Here is a 20,496-nt window from a genome sequence, read left to right on the forward strand (position 1 = left end):
TTTGGAGAATTTTAGTAAACTTCTAGAATGGTCCATAAATCCCACGAATTATAGGAGCACTACAGTAGATTCTCTGTAACAAGTCCTGCTGTGCCCAACTAATGCCTTCTGATATACTGGTGATATGAAGCCAATAATAAAGTGTGTTACAGAACACTGAACTGGTTTGAGTGGGTAAAAAAAAAAAAAAAAAAAAAAAAAAGGCTGGCCTGGTCCCTTAATGAAAATAGCGGGAATCTGGATCCTCCTGATACTTGAAAAGAGTAAAAGGCATTTCTGGCTGGTTGGAGTTTCCTTTAACTACAGATAGGGAAGAAAGCTAGCCTGGGCTCAGGATCCTCTAGCTTCAAATTCAGATTATAAATGTGTTACAAACTACTTGTGTGACAGCCCTTACTGTTTGTTACTCAGGCAAAGACACATAAACCAAAGAAAAGCCACATTCAGCATGACCATGAAAGGAAAATGCCATATCTCTCCTGACAAAGGATGATCTTGAAAGACACCTACCATGTTCTCCAAACTACTGGGGTTCAGGCAGTATCCAGACTCCTAAGACTATTATCTGAACTGCTCTCCCAACCTCTCAGTTTCCTCACAGTCAGCTGTAATACATGAGGGCAGTTTACAAGACAGCGTTAGTTATTCCCTTTGAATTTCCCAGCTTTAGTCGGTTTAAGTAAGACCCTTAATGTCACTTAAACATAGTGTTTTTGTGTTATATTTTAATTTTGAAAGGATTATCAAGAAAATCTACCCTTTCCGTTAACTTTCTTTGAAAAATGATTAAGAGTTTTAGCAAGGATCTCCAAATATCCTCACCCTGCCCGATAAATTATCCAGAACGAAGCATGTAATACAGATGAAATTTTGAAAAAAATGTAGAGGCAAAATAAAAAGTTCTCAGTCTGAAACTACAAAAGCCACTGTGTTACTTGGGAATGCAGTGCCCCATGGTTAAACACTCTAGATTGTACTGAATTTTTCTTTTTGTTGGTATTCAGCTCTGTATAGCTTTATTGATAAAAACAGCAATTTATTTTTCTTTTTATGGGGCTAACAATTACATACCACTGAAAAGAATTTGACTGCTATTAGCTGCCTGCAGCACTTGCAAGGAAAAAATCCCATTGTCTTACACAAACGTTACCAGCAAGTAATATTCCACCCAAGAAAGACTCTGGAGAACTATTAATAAAATGAGTTGTCTTTAGCTACTCCTTCCTAAAATACCACATTCGAGCTCTCAGGCAGCAACTCATTTTCCTGATATTACGTGCGGAAGTCACTGTGAAAACTAGACAGAGATGGGATGTAACGAATGCATCACTCACAAACATTGTTCCTCAAACATAAAAATCTGGCAAAGCTCAAAGAGCAGAGCAAGAGGTAAGACAGCTTTCATATGCTGCTGCCTTTAATGCTCTCAACGTAGATTGGATAATTATGTACCTCATTTCTTCCAAACTGAGTAAGATATTTTGTTTTAAATCTATCTGTGGAGTATGTTGCGATGCATCTCTTTTAGTTTAGTTCAGTTCAGTACAGTATTCTCCGGTCTCATGCAAGCAGTTCTAAATTAAATAAGCTAGCATACCTACTGCACAAAGCAACCAACTGCATTCCAGCGAAGCCCCTTTGAAAGCTATGTCAAATCTCCGCTGTTTCAGGGAGGAAAGTACCTCATTCCCTTTGCATTAGTCACCCTGCTAGAGATTAATCCTAACTAGCTTTTTTCTACAGGCTTGGCTGGCACACCCAGGATTTGCATTACATACCTGTGATTTCTCAATATTTAGCCCAAAATGTGTGCATTCAAATGCAGATAGATAACAGCCTTCCAGAAACTATTAACTACAGCATTGCTGTAACAGCTTATCAGGCCTGAAGTGCGAGGCCAGCCGGAGTGCTTCCTCAGCTTTGGTAGGAAGCCATCACACAACTAAGTATTGCAAAATCCACATGGGCCAACACTCATGAACGCCGGTGTAACTGACACGTCTCAAAAGAGGTCACTATATTAAAGAACACCACTGCTCTCTTTTCCTTTATTTCATTATCCTCATTAACTCCCTGTTTTTTGTCAAGCAATGGGCATCTATTTCATGTGACAAGATTGTTTGCAGACTTAGCAACAGTTTCAAGCTTCCTCCCAGCTGTATTCTGCTCTATCATTAGGCAAACAACCAAACAACCCTCCCTTTGCATTTTCCACCCACCAACATGGCAAAAGACTAATAAAAGTCCAGTTCACTCAGAAATCAGGAATCCTATGTCTTTAATCACTCTTATTACACTCTACAAATACCCTGCCTTGAGTGATTTTTATTGAGGGAACAATACTGAACTGTAATCCATATCTCCTGTACCATCACAAAAAAAATCCTTCACTCAAAAAAATGCTTGTATGCAACTTGGCTCAGGCCTTTTGAAAATAAAATAGCTATTAGAGGCATGGGCTAAATCAAGAGGCCCAGCCTCTTCTGGAGCTATGAGCTGGAAAATAATTTTCAGATCTGAAGAATTTCAAAACTAGACAGTTATGAGCTCTTTCCCAGCTAAATGAGGGTACTGCTAGTGTGGTTACCACAGCCAGCCTTAATTGCTGCAGCACCCCAGGTAGAGAAGCTGTGTCTTTCAGGTAGCCAAGGACCAAGCAGCTTACAGGCTCAGTCAAAAAACACCATTCAAGTTTTCAGAAGCAAAACAGAAGTCAGCACAGCTGAGTCTAATATGCTCCGTGTAGGAAGGACACTGCAACCAGACAGCTTTACTGAGTACTAGCTCTTGCTCCCAAGCACTCTCCAGCTACATTGTGGCAATGGCAGCAAAATGTGTGCATAAAAACGCAATCCACAGCTCAGACTCTATTAACAATAAATAAAGTAGCATGCTCGCTTCGCTATGATAGACCCAGTCACGATGATCACTCAGTCACTCTCTAAAGGGCTGGTCTAGCAGTCTGTGTTCTGATTTCTATCTGTCTTAAGTATTTCTAGGGTACATACCATCCGAGAAGCTAAAGGATAGGTAAAAGAAGTGCTACAAGTTACACATAAAAAAACGTAACTTTTGGACATATGGCTGTTAAAGCAGTGCACAACAAAATTTGTGTTAAATGCCTCAGTTCCCTAACTTCAGTTATAAGAATAAGAACTTTAGGCAGTGTTGGCAATAAGCTGGCCACAGCTCTCAGGAGCCACCAGAACTAGCTGAGAAGAGGCCTGAACTATATAGGTTGGATCTAAATTTCTACCTTACTGAATGTGAGATGCTCAGACAGCAACACACTCTCTCTTTCAATGAAAACAGCAGGCCTACTCTTTTTTTTTTAATTAAAAAAAAAAAAAAAAGAGTTTTATGGTACTGCTCGTTCTCTTTAAATCTAACATCCCAGCAGTTGCAGGAAAGTGGAAGACTGGGTTTGAAATACTCCTGCAAGTGTCTGAATGAGTACCTCCTCTGCAAGTTTCTTACCCTCGAGGCCATCAGACAGCCACCACCTCTTCTGCCAGTCCAACTGCAGCAGCAGCTCTGTGAGATTCATTTGCTGTGAGTAGCACACGGGGTCTGCTGACCTCAACCCGGGCAGAAATCTGCAGAAAAATTCAGCCTAAACTCCTTAGACTTTCTGAATCTCTGGACACCTAAGGCATGACTAGAAACTATCTGCAAATTTAAATGTGCTCTTTTGTTGCTGGATATCTATGATGATCTTTTCATGGAGGAGAGCAAAGCTGATCCTGCCAGCTCCATGAAGCAGGAATCCCCTTTCTCCTGCTTCCTGCAGGCAGGGTCTGACAGAGCCATTGCCAGCTGTCTCTGTTCATGCAGGCCTCACTGTGAAAAAGCCAAACAACAACATGACTTTCATGCTGCACCGTTTAGCTTTGGCTGAAACTGTAATCGTGTGTCTGTGGTTTTCCTGTTTGGGTGCCTAATTTAACTGGCTGAGCCCATTCCTTCAAGTGTGGAAGGGACTCTGAGGGTATAAGGAATTAGCATTTTTCTGCCAGAGACATTCCACCAGGATCCCATGTTTGTTTAACATGTACAAACAGCTAAAATAAAATATTTGTTGGCCTCAGTAATAAACAGAATATAAAATAGTGTGAAATTAAGCAAGACCAGCTGGGGTTCAGGAGAACTAAAAGGAACAGTTAGCTCACACTACACAAAAATCTGGAATGCAGACACACTAAGACGGGCTGCTATTGATGTGTTTTTGATGCACTTTATATACAAAGTGCTGATTAGATCTAGCTACCAAAATTATGCCCTTTCATATCCCTATGTCAGTAATAAACAAAATTCAGAGAAACAAATCTTAGGATGCTTTCTACTGTTTTAAATCAACTGCCTTGCAAGCCAAGTTTGCAGTGTTGCATCATATGCTGCAGAAGTGGGAAGGGGAAGGGGAAGGGGAAAGGGAAGGGGAAGGGGAAGGGGAAGGGGAAGGGGAAGGGGAAGGGGAAGGGGAAGGGAAGGGGAAGGGGAAGGGGAAGGGGAAGGGGAAGGGGAAGGGGAAGGGGAAGGGGAAGGGGAAGGGGAAGGGGAAGGGGAAGGGGAAGGGGAAGGGAATTATTCTGTGTTAAGGCAGGATTTCTACTTCCCTTGAAGATCTGTGAGAATTCCAGGATGTGTCTCTGCATATACTACATGTGAACATTTTGCCCTCTCTGTATATATATACACTGAAACCACAAAGCTCCAACTAGATAGACAGAACTCTTTGGGAACTGGGAAAAGTTGTTTGCCACCAACACGGGACAGAATGGAGTTTTTCTCTCCGCCATGACTTTTTGTCCTTAATTTGGGAAGCAGAGTCAGGAGGACTTCAGTGTTTGCCCTGACCCCCTTCCCCACTGACGGCTTCCTTCAAGAGCACTTAACATTACAGAGCTACCACTGAGTGTACAGGAAGGAAAGGAGGCAAAGAGTCTACTTCCAGAAACACACGTGAGCTGTGAGGGAATGCAGTATCAAGAAAGGGCTCTAGGAAATAAAGGACAATATTTTATTTCATAGCATTAGCGCAATTTTGAACAATGAATATAAATAGAAGTGTGGGTTAAGCTGTAATTCCAGTGAAGGATGCCCTGTTATGCTGCCCAGACCATCCTAGCCTCTTTTTCTAGCTAATCACTGCGCTCCAAACTGCTCCCACTTTACCTTCCCCTGCGGTCATACATGTGGCACTGTGGCTAACTGCCCTTCCAGCAGACTCCTCTTGGCAGCTGGGAATTTGGGATCTTTCCCAGCTTGTTACAAAGAATGCATCAGATGCATTTATACTTCTGATAATTCTTTTAAGGAAATAAAAGGCTGAAGGAGGAAATAAAGACCAGTCCTTGGAAAAGCTGCATGGGAAATGAACATTAGTCAGGGCTAAATCACTGAGGAAATAAAAAGACTGGAGGAATGCATTTAGAAGTCTGTCAGATGAATTACTAATTTTATCTCATTTCATTGGCAGCTGGGCTGGTTTGATTGTTCACTTTATATTAAAAAGAATATACTTAAAAACAATATAGTGGGAGTTGTAAACACTCGTGATCTATTTCCTCCTCCCCAGTGTGAATTGCTTGTTGAATTGCCAAACCGACAGAAGGAATTTTTATCACTCACAGTGCAGGTACAACACTACTTGCTACCTAGGGGCCAGTGTTGCCAAACCACTCCGTAAGGAAGCCCATAACCTGAGATGCAGTCTCCTGTGGAAGATCATAGAATCACAGCATCAACTGGGTTGGAAAAGACCTTTAAAATCAAGTCCAACCATCAACCTGACCTATCGAGTCCCATCAGTAACCCTGCCCCTTAGTGCCATGTCCAAGCATCTCTTAAACACCTCCAGGCTTGGAGGTGTTTAAGAGATACTCCACCACTTCCCTGGGCAGCCCATTCAAATGCTCGACCACCCTCTCTGTGAAGAAATTCTTCCTAATACCCCATCTAAACTCCCTTGATGCAAATTGAGGCAGTTTCCTTACATCTTATCAATTACCACCTGAGAAAAGAGACAGACACCCTCCTCACTACGATTTCCTTTCAGGTAATTGTAGACAGCAGTGAGGTCTCCCCTAAACCTCCTCTTCTCCAAACGATAAAACTTAAATTTCCTTTGTTGCTCCTTATAAGTCTTGCTTTCTAGTCCCTTCACCAGTTTCACCACTCTTTGCATACACTGGAACAACTCAATATCCTTGCAGTGAGGGGCCCAAACTGAACAGAGTATTCAAGGTTCTGTCTCAGTAGTACTGCATACAAGGGGACAATCACTTCTGTAGTCCTGCTGGACACGATGTCTGTGTGGTCCAAAGCCTCTGTGCCTCTGAATGCTCAGGGACTTCAGGTAGGTCACAGACAATGGCAGCTTTAATTTGAATACAGTGATCACTTAAAACCACCACTTCCACCTATTATTTAGTGCCCTGCAAGTTCTTCTGTCATTAAACAAAAGATCAAAGTGGCCCACTTGCCAGAAAAGCCAATTTGAGAGGGAAAGCAACTCAGAACCAAATGGAAAAGAGTAAAGAATTTAACAGCAGCAGCTGTCACAATGGCAGAGAAAACAAACAAACAAAAAAACACACCACGGTCAAAAATACCTGAACCATTAGTTAAAACCTGCACAAGAATGACTGTCACTTGAGTATCTCTTCCCATCTAATATTTTTCTTTATCAAGGAAGAGTTGGAGTAAAAGGAAAGCAAATGCCACTTTTTGGTCTCTAATAAAAATTACAAATGTTCACTCTTGTGCCAGGAAAACAATCTTGGGACTATATGACTAGACTGAAACCTGCTTTTTCCATGCATGCAGCCCCAGCATTCTGTCTCCTGCCTTGCGCTTAATGAACGCATGGAGGCACGCTCTAGCGGCCAATAATATATGCCCTATCGGGTCTTATTGCTTAAAGAGCAGGTAATGCTCCGGAATACAAAGTTGCATATATTGCCATTGTAAGGGTTTGAATATGATCTAGTAATAGAGATTGGTCACACAGTCATGGTAGAGTGGATAAATCACTACATAAATCATTCATTTATATGGTACAATACAGTTACAGTAATAATACTGTACATATGGTGAGGGGCCCAACTGGGGAAAAATATTCTTCACCAACCTGCACATTCATTCAAAAGCTATGTTTTAACTACTTCTATCAATTATTAAAGCTGCACAGTGCATAAGTACCTTAGCTTTTCACCTTCTGGAACCTGCCTCCAATGCCTTCTTTTCACCCTCCTGCCTGGGACTTATCCTTAGAGCACTAGTCAGCATTACCCAGCAGGAGCTTTTAGAACATCTGCTTTTAAAGCGTTTCCAGAAGTAAGGTTGGGGTGTCAGGTACTTGATCCAGAGGTTGAAGAGATGACTGAGGCAGAGAAGACAAGGACTGACTGTGAAGGAATGTAAAAGGATTTGAAGAGATGAATAGCTGGGTAAAAGAATGATAAATGAAATTTAATGTTAGGAAATGTAAATTGACACACATTGGAATCAACAATTCTGACTTTACATATAAACTGATGAGCTCAGGCTCATTACTACATCATCTGATTATTAAAACCCAAACTCATTGATGAGAACTGGGAGATTATCCATTATCTTGTTTTTGAAGAGAACTGTCCACAGCCAGCAGATGTAAAGGAGAACCTGTACCCCCCTACCTGCTTATGATACAAGGTAAAAAGTGCTCCTCAAGAGATAGGAATTCACTGCCCAGTTACTGCACAAAACACTAATGTGTCCATTTTAATTCTGAAGAAATAAAAGAATATAGACAATAAGAACAAAGACAGTTCTATAACAACTAATAACAAAGACAATTATATACAAAGATATCGTGTCCCATGGGACATGGGACCACTTTGCTGGAGTGAAAGACAATAGAAAGAGGACAAGTATTGTAAAGAAATATGAAAAAAAAAAATTTTCTCTGAATTTAGTACATTTATGAGAATGTTGTTTTTTTCAAGGTCTGATTATGAAAAATCAGGAAAACCTTACAGCCAAAAAAAAAAAAAAAGAAGACTGACAAAAGTATTGTTCAGAATGATTCATTTTAAAGTGTTGAACTCATGTTTGGAGCCTGAAATCTAGGAACCACCAACTGGGCTGGGATTCAAAATTACATGGACAGAGAGAGTTTTTGAGTTGCAACGTATTATGCAGTAGAGGCAATTGCTTTTCTCACCTGTCCCATAAGGGTAGGAGGAATAGAAACATTTAAGAATTAAGAAAACAAGATTTAGTATTATTGGGTTACAGCATCTTACTCTACTAGAGGCTGAATCAGAGTTTGCATTAGAATGGAACTTCAAAAATTTAAATAAATCTTTGACTGTGAGTCATTTTAAATGGAGATGGAAGACAAAATAAATAAAACTGTGCTACTAAGCTAGTTCAAAAAGAATCTGTTTATGTACTGGAAGTTCACTTATAACAAGAGAGGCAAGAAGAGATCCTTGTTGCTGCCAAGTATCAGAATTACTTCCAAGGGAAGGAGGAGGGAGTCCTTGTACCAGGTATACAAGGGAATAACTATAGGCCATATGTAACAAGCATGGAGAGGAAGGGCTACAACAGAAGGAATTAAGCAGACACAAATGCCTGTACACTGTTTGAGGCATAGAGAAGGTCACAGACCTCTTTTGTTTTAATTCGGGATGAAAAAATTAGTCATCTCTCCATACCTAGCCAGAGAAGTGCCTGGTGGATGGTATTCTCTCTAAATCCCACTACTCAACTCAACAACTATCAATTCAATCTGTAGGGCATAGTGTACTATTCAAAGTGAGCCCAATCAGATCAAGGGGTGGCAAAACAGGCATCCCGTTCCCCAGGAGTTACATTCAACCCTATGTAGCTTATGGTCAGTGGCTGTAGCTGCAGAGAGATCATGCAGGAGGGTGAGTAACTGGGTGGCTATTTGTGTGAGTAAATGGCAAATGAAACATATGTGTAGGTTAGCATCCCAAGAACAGGAATGGACATTAGGATCAGGCAGAATTATCAGCAAAACAGACAACAAGAAGGTGTAAAATAAAGCAGGCCTCATCTGCTTTAACTCAGCCTTCACCTTTCTCAGCACACAAATGGGCATCTCTCCTCCTGGGGCCAATGACAGCAGTGGGCTGCACTTACTCCAGAATAAATTACTCACTTTCTCAGTGAAATTTACACTAGTCTACCTCCTATAGTCTCTTACAAATTATAGCAACTTACATCTTACAGATATTTACAACCATGAGACACTTCAGTTGGGTCAAAGAAATTTGATGACAAGAGGAAGAGCTACAGAAAGCTCAAACAAAAGATCAAAAGGGCTCTGTCAATGTAATAAGAGTAACAGTAAACGCTCTAATTTCTTCACTGTATTACTGAAAGTGGCATCGCTATTGTAAACAAATTCATATTTTTAATTCAATTTACTTAGCATTACCTATGATCTCCATTTACTTTTGCTGTTTCTCTGTGAACAATAAAAAGCAATAAAAAAAAAATAAAAGTTTCACTCTTGCTGCCAGCCAGTTTCCCTCACTCTCAAAAAAGACTGTTTGTTTTTCTGCTTTTTTTTTTTTAAAAAAAAAGAAAGAAAAAAAAGTTGATTTCATTGGAATTGAAAGCTGCACACATTTCTGCTGGCCTCTGATTCAATAAAAGCTTTTACAGAACACTTATGTTTAGGTTAAATTAAGTTGACAAGAGGTTTGATAATGAATATTCAATTGATTTACAGAGAGATTAATTTAGTCCAGATTGTTAGCACTGATATTGGTTTAAATTGCAAGTTACAGAATTTCACAGCTTTGCAGAATAGTTAAGGCTGGAAGACACCTCTGGAGACCACCTAGTCCAAACCTCTACTCCAAGTAGGGTCAGCTAGACCAGATTGCTCAGGGTTGTGTCCAGTCCAGTTCTGTATATCTGCAAGGACAGCGACTCCACAACCTTTCTAGGTAATTTGTTCCCATGCTCAGTCACTCTTACAGTAAAAAGAATGAATCAGTATGTCTTACGATTAAGTGGAATTTTCTGTTTTTCAGTTTGTACCTGTTGCCACTTCTCCTTCGACTGGGTGCCACTGAGAAGTCTGTCTTCTTCTTCTTCATTCCCCTCAGCAACAATGGGCCTATGTGTTCCCTGGCCTTCCTTGTGCTGATGCACCTGAAGGAGCCCTTCTTGTTGCCCTTCAGATCCTCACCAGTCCAACTGGTGGACTGGCTTCCCTACCCCCATTCCTGCATACTTGAACAATGTCTCTTAACTCCTCCTGTGTGACCTGATCTAGCTTCCACCTCTTGATGCTTCCTTTTTGTTTAACACAAATTTAATGTAACAAAGTTACGCCAGCATTGTTTTTGTTTGTTTGTTTGTTTTTAATTTTTCTGGATGTTCTCCACATGCAATTGCTTTTCTAGTCCACTGCAAAGGTGATATCAAAGTCCTGTTTCAAAAACTTCTAAATAAATAAATAAATAAATAAAGTTGAGTAATGATCTCCACAAAGGCACAGTACCATGGCTTGTTCTTACAGTCTCTTCCCAAGTAACTTGCAGTACACTGCTTGCTCCAAGAGTAAGAGGTAGACTGTAGTGTTGCACTTCCCATCAAGTCACGGTTTGTAAACTCTGAACAAAGAGTGATCAGTGAAGAACGGTACCATGTAGCCTGTACAATCTTCGTAAAATAAATTAACGAACAAATAAATATTCCCTGATGGATGAGCAAACCAGCAAATATCCCTCAAGCCCCTCTGCAGCCCTTCTCCCACAGGTAGGCCGAGGAGCAGACACCTAACTGCACGGCCACAAACACAGCTACCAGAAGAACTTGGGCCTATTTCTCCTTTGTCCTCTTCTGTCTTTTGTAGATGTGAAGAACAACTGAAATCTGAAAGTAAAAGCCAGGTCCGAGATTGTTTATATCCACTGTAATATACTTCTGGAGACCTGGGTACTAGCACTGCTTCTGCTCCTCTTACCGCTCTCAGTAAGGCCCTGACCGTGCCAACAGTCAGTAACGCTGCCTTTCTGAGAGCTGCGCAATCCCCCCCAGTTCCCCTTCACGGACACTTGTAGTATGGCTTATACAGTTTTAGTTCCACAAAAATACTGGGGAACACTTCAAATGCATTTTCCAGAGAAAGCTACCCCTTCTTTGTTACTTACAGCTCAGCTTTTCTCTCAGAAGTTCCTCAGGTTCCTCTGTGAAACACCAGCTTTCCCTGCTCTGAGGCCTTGGCCTGCAAGCACAAGGGTCTGCAAGAGGGCGAGATTGCACAGGTTTCTCAGACAGACACCTCAAAGCACAACTGCCTGTCTGCCTTCGAAACTGTGTCAAGAGGACATCCAGTGCCAAAGAGAAACACTGCTCAGTCTTCACAGACCCAAAAGGACTCACTGTTGCTTAGCAGAGCATTTTCCACCTCTTCTCCTCACCACAGGCGGCCACTGGCACCTGCAGCCCCTGGCCCAGTAAGAGCCCATGGGCTCAGTGCACCCCTCTAGGGATGGGATCAAGCTCGGCTTCAGGGCAAGAGAAGAGTAACAGAATAAAAAGGAAAAAAATCACAAGCGAAAACTCATGATTTTTAAAAATAAGCACCAGTGGTCTGAACACACAAGGATTGAGTCCTACTGCAGTGGCTTGATGTTCTGCATCAAACAACAGGATAAGTAACAGCAGGTTAGTTTTACAGAAGGTTGTTTGGTACAAAATTTTATAATGTTGGCTTAAATGTGTGTATCTCCTGCTTTGGCTGTTCTTTTTTTTTTTTTTTTTTTTAATCCCCTAGCTCCACTCTCCTCTGCTCACCAGTGTTGGCAATAGCAAGTGCAGCTATCAGACTCTGACCACCAAGGTCTCTCTGTCTCCCTGAAAATTCTCCTTAGCACTGCAAAATCCCATCTTTCTTCATATGGAAAATATTTAGCAGTGAAGAGGCTCAGCTTTATCAAAACTACACTTCCACAAGTCTCAGTGGCAGCTTTGCCCCACTGTGGACAGCAGCACTAACAGGGCAGGGCGCAGGCAGCTGACAACTGCGTAAGCAACAAGAGCCAGCAGTGCTGCAAAACTTCTGTCAAGAGATAACTGGATGTAAAAGTATTCTAAGATTGGGGACCAACGGATTCTAGTATCTCAAAACCTGGGGGATCTAGGAAGAAGCTATGGGGGCATGGCAGCATTAAGATTTTATACCCTTTTCAAAATATGTTCATAGCTTTCTGCCATGGTGGCTGCTGTAGAGAGGTCTGCAGGTCCCTATTCCCTTTTCATGTTCTGCCACCATCCCACCCAGGGTAGTTTTACATCACATGTAATTTGCTTTTACCAGATATCTACAAATTTCAGCTTATTACTGATTACCATTTTCTATTTGGACGGCAAGACTACCCTCAGTTACTGTTTCTAGGAGCCATGAAAGGGCCATTTGTCTGCCTTACATCTGTTTCTTAGTGTTCTGTCTCCTTTCTGGTGACAGAAACACTAAAATTGGGTCCAAATTCTGTGCTACGCTGCTTCTGTAGAAGTAGATTCACTAGCAGAGTAAAACCTTTGCATTTGTCCTCCTACTGAAAAAAAAAAAAAAAAAAAAAAAAAAAAAAAAGCTTGAATTTCATTTTGGCTGTTAACTCCTCTTTACAAATGATGAAATAGTACTCAAGGCAAATTAGTGAGAAAAGGCAAGAGTCTCAAGTGGTACAAACCAACAGAGCTCACTTTCACCATTCAGACAACACTTGGACCACCTGAGAATGTGGGATAGCTACGTTAACAGCAATTTTCTTTTATTACAAGTCCTGCTGTGTTTAGTCACTGAAAAAAAAAAAAAAGAAAAAAAGAAAAAAATATATCATACAGAGCTCTTTTTTTTGTTTGTTTGATTCCATTCCTTCACACCTCTAGAACAATACTAATTCTGAGAAGCCAGGAGGATCTTGTTTATTAGGGTCCTGTATATACACTTTCAGAAATCCTAATATCATACTGTTTGACCTACTGCCTCAAATTCACCTCAGAGTGCCACAAAACCCAGTACCTGGTTATTACTAAACACACACACTTCCCTTCTTGTACCCCTGGCTTTCAGACCATGGGTGTAGCATGTGCAGTATCCTTACTTCCCAGAGATATCTCGGATTATTGTCTCTTCCGGGAGGACAAACCTAAAAACCTTTATAGTTCACTAAATTTACGAGCCACCAAAATGATCAAATTTCATTCAATGTTGAATTACTGTTTCACCAAGATGATTTCATCGCCATATCTTTCTTTCAGATCTTGATTTTTATCATAACAAATGTTTAAGAAAGACCCCATCACTACCCACTTCGGAAAATCAGTCACAGAAATGGCGAAGTTGGATTCTATTTACTGCTGCTTTCCCTACCTTATCTCCTGATAGAAACATAGGCTTACAGTAAGTATCCTCATTCAGTACATCATTAGGATGAACAGACAGTTACCTGAATATAGGGGGAAGATTCAGCAAAGATTTTAAAGAATACCTAGCTACTGTTCATCTTCTAGTTCTTTGACCTCTGATACTTATTATTAAAGCCTCCCCCATCTCTCCTCACCCCCACCACATATATATTCTTCTTCTCCTTCTTCTTCTTCTTGTATTTTCTTCCAGATTTTACCACAGCAATCTGGGCAACTGCCCAAAATTTATAAATGAAAACCTCCTCATGTAGCACAGCATCAGCATAACATACCAGCAGCTAAAATACCCTCTCTCTCTCTGTTCTGAATCCAAACTTTGGCATTGCCCTTGTCACAAAGCTGCTTCTTCCAAGCCAATGCAGCAAAGGTGGTCACATTTGTGTAGGAAGTCAGGGCCGCTTGCACCAATGAGTGTTCACACACTGGGCTTGGCCACAGAAAGGGAACACGTTCCCTTGGAAAAGGAACTGAAAGCATGCCTGGGGAAGCCTGCTTTGCCTCTGACCAAACTAGCTGTCTAAGAAAATGCCAGACCTTGCTGCACTGGGGTCAAATGTAGAATTATGTGGCAGTTTGATAAGCTACAGTACACTAATTTATTGGCTATTTTAAAAAATGTAGAGGAAATTTTATTACGGATTACTTTGCTTTCCTGAAAACTTTTTATAATTAAAAACATCTGGAAGACATTTCAATATATCATAAACAAGAGGAAATCCAAAGCACGTGACTTCTAAGAAAATGATGCAAATACCTTTCTGTGCCAAAATTTACAGTAATCTGTTTTTCTTATTTTGTTACAGGGGGAGGGAGAACTGATGGAGGAAGAGTCAACAATGAGAAAGTACTAGTATAAAAAATATACCACATTAGGAGCCACTGTTTCATGAAAAAAATACTATTAAAAATCTCTAAAATAGATGAAAGTCTCCCTCTCCCCGCTTAATTAGTTTCCTGGGAATATATCCTCCTGGAGAGGATAAGTGATGACATCAATCCTGCCAGTAGTAGGATGCTATCAGTAAGTAAGAAGGAAAGGAATAAGGATACGCTTTGGACGTCTGTAGGTAAAGGAAACTACTGGTTTAATCTGCTGAGTACTCTGCTTCTTAATTCATATCACTAAATACATGCAGTCTTCATGACAGTTATTTAAGAAATAAAACAAAACAAAACACCAACACAGATCAACAGATTACTAAATGTCTTAGTCTGAGTAATCCATTGTCTTAAAAAATACTGTAAGATTTATGGGCTTTAAAAACAAACGCAACCAAAAAGCTTTACAAGTAATCCCCAACACAGTTACAGAAAAAAAAAACGCAACCAACAATTAATGACTAAGTTCACAGTAAATGAAATAATGCATGAGGGGAACTGTGAAAATGTTTATAACAAAATCTGAGAGTCATGAGAAACTTAAAACTGGTGTTGGGTTCACTGGAAAGAAATAGAAAAACAAAGTTGAACTGTCCCAGAATTCAAGGTGTTTTATATTTAGAATTTTAGTTCAGTGCATGGGCAACAATCATAAAGTTTATATTGGCCCCTAGCTGCAACTTCACCCAAAGTTTCTGCTATTTCAATCCAGAATTGAAATAGCACAACCCCATAGTTGGGTTTATCCATATTTTAGGACTTTTTGTCTCCCTAACGCTAATGAATTTCCTTAAAAAGCAAATTCAAAGTCTTTCTGAAGAAGACTACGGCAATTTCAGAAACAACTCCTCCAACCCAAATAAATCCCTGATTATGAAATCATAATATGTCAAATTTTAATATTTGGAAAGAATGCAGTGCAGTGCTTGCTGGTGAACTGTACTCTGTAATTTAGGGAAGAGCTGATGGACTATGTTCTCACAATTTCAAAGACGTTTATGCTGTTGAAATAACTTGAGGTTATGTACTTTGTAGCAAAGAATGTCTTTTACCAGCACTATGTGTAAAAAGAAGTCAAATTCTGATTGAGTACTCAGATACAGACTGTAAAGCTGCCAATGCATCAAAACAAAGATAGACTAGTTCTTTATATTTCTTTATATTTGAAAAGAAAACACTTCTGAGTGAAAATATTTTATACAATTAAACAACATGTGCTGTTCAATCAATTGCTATGAAGGAATTATGATAACATTTTTACTTTCTTTCCTTTTAATGAATATTTGTAGACCATGTCTGAATTCTGGCACTATGCTTAATAGTTGCTTTTGACAATCGGGCTTTAATCCTTCTATTTTTTTCTGTAGATGAAAAACACCTAAACTAGACTTTGCATAAAATCAATTATGCTTGCATTTTTAATGAACAATTTTGATCTTATAGGTTGCTTGCAAAGTGAAACATTATCTGAAATTATGATTGTGGTTGGTTGTCTAATCACCTGATCCCGTATCTGTTCTGTGATTTTGAATGAACTGAAAAAAAACTTTTTTACTAGGGAAAAAAACAACCTCTACAAAACCAACCTAAACAAAAACTGTTCATGTTGGCAAACAGTGAGCGCAGTGCAATATGAATTTTCTTGAACCAAGCAACAATTCTGACAAATGCTCAGAAACACTGTTTGGGCAATATTCAACTAGCTCTGTTACACAGTATCTTTAGTATAATAGAAAAGACTCATTAACATTTTCCTATGAGAAATCTGAGTTTGTAAGGATATTATATTTTCATGGCATTATCACAAATTGAATCCCTTTATCCAAAATAAATTAAACATTTGTTTCCTGGAGTACAATACTGGAATGAAAGAACAAGTCAAATGGCTTAATCAATAACTTTTTAATTTTAGGACTTGTCAGCTTTCCCTTTCTGTTTCAGATTTTTCCCTTCTAGCATCAAAGATGACAGATTGAAGGGATATGTAAATGGGAGAAATGCCTTGAATTTGCAATCCAGTTGGAAAATATCATTTCATTTGGGAAATCTCACCTCTGCAGAAAAGTGTAAAAAAGTTCCAAGGTGTAATTGCAACAGGTGAACCAATCTTCTGGCCTAATAGCACCTGTCATGGACGTACTTGCACTGGCTTTTTGTACATACTGGCACAGAAAGCAGCACTGGGGAAAAGAGGGGAGAGCAGGTGCTAGAGCACCAGCAAGGCCTGCCAGTTCCAGCCCCCACCCCAAATTCCTCTCACAAGCCCCAAGCAACCGCCAGGTTTTTTTTTTTTACTAAAATGATTGACTATTTATGATGACAGCCATTGCCTTTGGGCAGTACTAACATGATTCTCCCCATAGAGAATAATAACCATTTGGCGGGCACTAACGAGAGGGAACTGCAACATTTTCTACTACTATGGCTAATTTTGGAAAAGGTCATCTCTGTCTGTGACCTCGCCTTGGCACACGGGTTATACTGGGGCAGCAGACATAGCTTTTTTTACATGCTGCTATTTGAAATGTGCGGTTTCCTTCAGGGGTGAGGTTGTAGTACAAGAGAGAACCTGAGCATGTGCTTACTTGAACTGGATCTCAGGGGTCCAGACAATACAGGGAATCTGACTGAGGTTTTGATCAGTGTAAGTAAAATAAACTAACAAGTGCATAAATGAAGAGACCCTGTATAATTACAGAAAAATAGTATGGTTGTTTTTAACACCCAAATGACAGATGATCTGCAGGAAACATACTTAGAAACTGATTGCTAAAAATAACAGTGCAATGCTGTGCAACATGAAGAAAATAGTTATTTTTCTCCCTTAATCAGATACGAGCAACATTTGTACCCAGGGAGGTGGGACTGGAATAAGCTCTCCCCTCTTATGTATGGTCTCCTGACAGATGATCGGTTCATTTTTTAACTCTTCAGGAGTGCAGTCAGGTTATGGTACTTTAACATCTTGTCTCCTGTTTATTTCTTTCACCACGCTTTCCATACTCCCACTGTGCTGTGTCTCATCTGCCCTCACCATACTGCCTCCTCATTTAATCACGCATCAAAAGTCTCCTTCCACCCTCCCATCTCACTACACTGAGTCTAATTTTCTCATTCACAGAGGAGGCTGTCCTCTCCTCCCTGCTTTAATTATGACTTTGCATTAAAAATAAAAATAAAAATAATAAAAGCTCATTTGCCTGAGACATAAGTTATTGATGCTTTGGCCCTGGAGAAATATACACACTTTTATTTGAAGTAATTTTAAACATTTTGTTCCTACCAAAAATATGTATTTAAGTAAATGAGAGCTGGGAATGTACCTTCATTTTTTTGGCTGACTGGCTGGCCCCCTTGGAGCTTTGCCTTGGGTGTGTAACTGAGAGACGGCCACTCATGCATGAAGAATAGAGGCTTAATTAATTGGATTGGAATTGTAAAATGGTGTACTTGATGTGGGTAAGGCACATTCCACACTTTTCCCCCATAAAGAATGTGACATTTTTGTGGAAGTGTTGAAGAGTGGGTCCAGGAGCCATCAGATGGATGAGACTTCATTAAATAGGTACAGCAGGGAACCCCTAGTCCTCTAACTCACACAGATTTTTCCCCACGCATTCATTTAATTAACTCTCAATCTGTATCTATGGTTTGAGAACAATTCTATTTGATTTTGTGCTACATGTTATGTAATTTATAGTACATAATAAATAGTTGTGAGAGGTGGAGCCACGAATGGTTTGAAACAGGTTTTCCATGTCCAAATGAAGCTGCCACAGAAATAATTTTTCATTTCTGCCAAATTTAATGTCCTTTTTTCTCTTCAGCCTTGAAAAAATGTTGTTAAAAAATCCTGAATTATCCAGGAAAGTTTATCAGGTTTCAATAAAATAGTGACTTCATTGTTAGCAACTGCTTATTTCAAAGCTTCATGAAATGGCTCCATTTTACATTATAAGCATTACATACAAAATAAAAACATACAGCTTCAAAATTCTGTTTAATGATATTTATTATAAAAATAAATTAAAAGTCATTTTGGACCCTTTTTCATTTCCTCATAAAGTATGCTTTCTCTCTATTTAAAATATACTGGTGCTGTCGTGAAGAAATCAGTCTCAGAAATGCCTCTCGCACTCTGCTACATTTTAGTATGGGAAGGAAAAGGTTCTTACAGGTAACTTCATCCATTAGTATCAACAAACCACACTGCTTTGTGGTCAGCAAGTATTTTTAGAAAACAATAATATATGAGTTTTCTTCAAAACCTGTGTCCTCTGTAAACTCACTGATTGTTTTCTTTTGGGTTTCTAAGACTCATATGTTATAAAGCTTCCTGAAGTCTCACCCCATCATGTGTGGCAGCCCTTGTGTTTGTTCCATCTTTTCACCATTTTAGGGCTAGCATACATGTTGGTGCTCCTGGAGTATGCCATTAACAGTGAACGAGAGCTTTTTAATGATGTTCCATTCAGGATGAAAGTGCAAACAGCACATTCATTGCACCTATCTCCTTATGGACAGTGGCCCTGGCTATACTATGTATTTCTTTTTTCCCCTGTCATCACAGATATTTCAGTGTGGAGATCTTTAGTGTTGATATCCTTTTCCTTTGAAGCTACTGAGCTTTACAAAGCTGTTTCTCATATTCAGAACAGCCCGACTGAGAAAAATACGTATCATAAATGATAAATATTTAACAGCAGTGGAATTTTGGTAGCACCCATCAAAGTCTCCTTCAGTTTTCCCACTCAGTGACCCAATGTACAGGCCAGTGGAACCAGAATTCTGTCATTGCTTATGAAGACAAAAGTCAGGCTTTTATTCCTACCTCACATCCATGTAAGTCATATTACAACTACTCAAATACTCAGGTGTGAATACTTGAGTACTACCTGAAGTTACCTGCTGCTAGTTGTTTTAAAGCCTTGAAATGCTCAATAAAATTGTAATAACTATAACACTCAGTGACACTAATCATCTAAAATAAAGTATTCTGAACCGAGTAAAAAAGGTAGCAAAATGTCACTTGTCCTTTGTCCCATTTGTTTTTGACCAACTATTTTATCACTGATCTGTAAGGGTCTAAAGACTCAAATGCTACATGGGCTGAGCAACTTGGAAAATTTGGTTATTATTAGAGTTAACCATGCTGTGCATATATAGCCCCACCTTATATAAATTATGTAAACACCTCGGTTCTACAAGTTTGAGCTGGAAATCTGCAAGCTGTCTCATGAGACTTTCAGCTGCTGGTTGGGCTGGAAACATATTGCAATGCCTAGGCTTTCTTGTGGTAGTCTTGCATTTCATATTCAGGCCTGGGCAGAACAGGGATGAGCACACATTTGAAAAAAAAAAAAAAAAAACTCAGTAAAACTTATAAACATCAAGGAAATGTTCACGTATGAAGCACTGCAAGTGGTTTGTGCTTTCATTATCTGCCAATACTTAAAAGGAAAACATCCAAAGTTTCCTTGCCTACTTCTTAGATGCCTCATATGAAAAAAGCTATCCATACTGCATGGGTTATACGCATTCAGGACTCAGCTGAATTTAGTACGTACTAGTTTAGTAGCTACAATAATTAGTGCAGTCAATGGATCTTCATTGATAGCAGTACTCACAATCTCATTTAATAATGGCCTTAAGTTATCAGTGTACTGCTTTCCAACAGAAGGGACAACAGGGATAAAAATGCACAATTTATTCATTTTCATTCTATAGCCATTTTAATTCTAAGTTCCATGGTAAAAGTGGTTACCTTTTTATGAATTAGGAACAGGCCCCATTCTCATTTCTTTTAATAGATGAATGTGAGGGTAAGAAAAAGCATCCAAAGAAACAGTGTATAACAAATTAGAGTAAGAGGAGATTGATATACTTTCAAGATGGTGATATAGCAGTCCATGCTGAGTTTACAGTGCTTGGGGTTTATAGCATGTGCCGTAATTACTTCAGCTTAGAGCTGAATTGACTTTGAAAATCCAGAAACAGTTACTGTGGCTATAAAAAGTGAGACTTCGACTTTAGCGAATTTGTTCCAAGAGGGAGAAGTTAAATTCAAAAATGAAATTTCAACATGCATGCTGTTTTCTGAGGCAGGTCCAGGAAAAATGACTCTTTGGTGCAGCCAACTATTTTGCTGCATAACTA

Source organism: Aythya fuligula, chromosome 8, assembly GCF_009819795.1.
Source record: "Aythya fuligula isolate bAytFul2 chromosome 8, bAytFul2.pri, whole genome shotgun sequence".
NCBI classification, from domain to species: Eukaryota; Metazoa; Chordata; class Aves; order Anseriformes; family Anatidae; genus Aythya; species Aythya fuligula.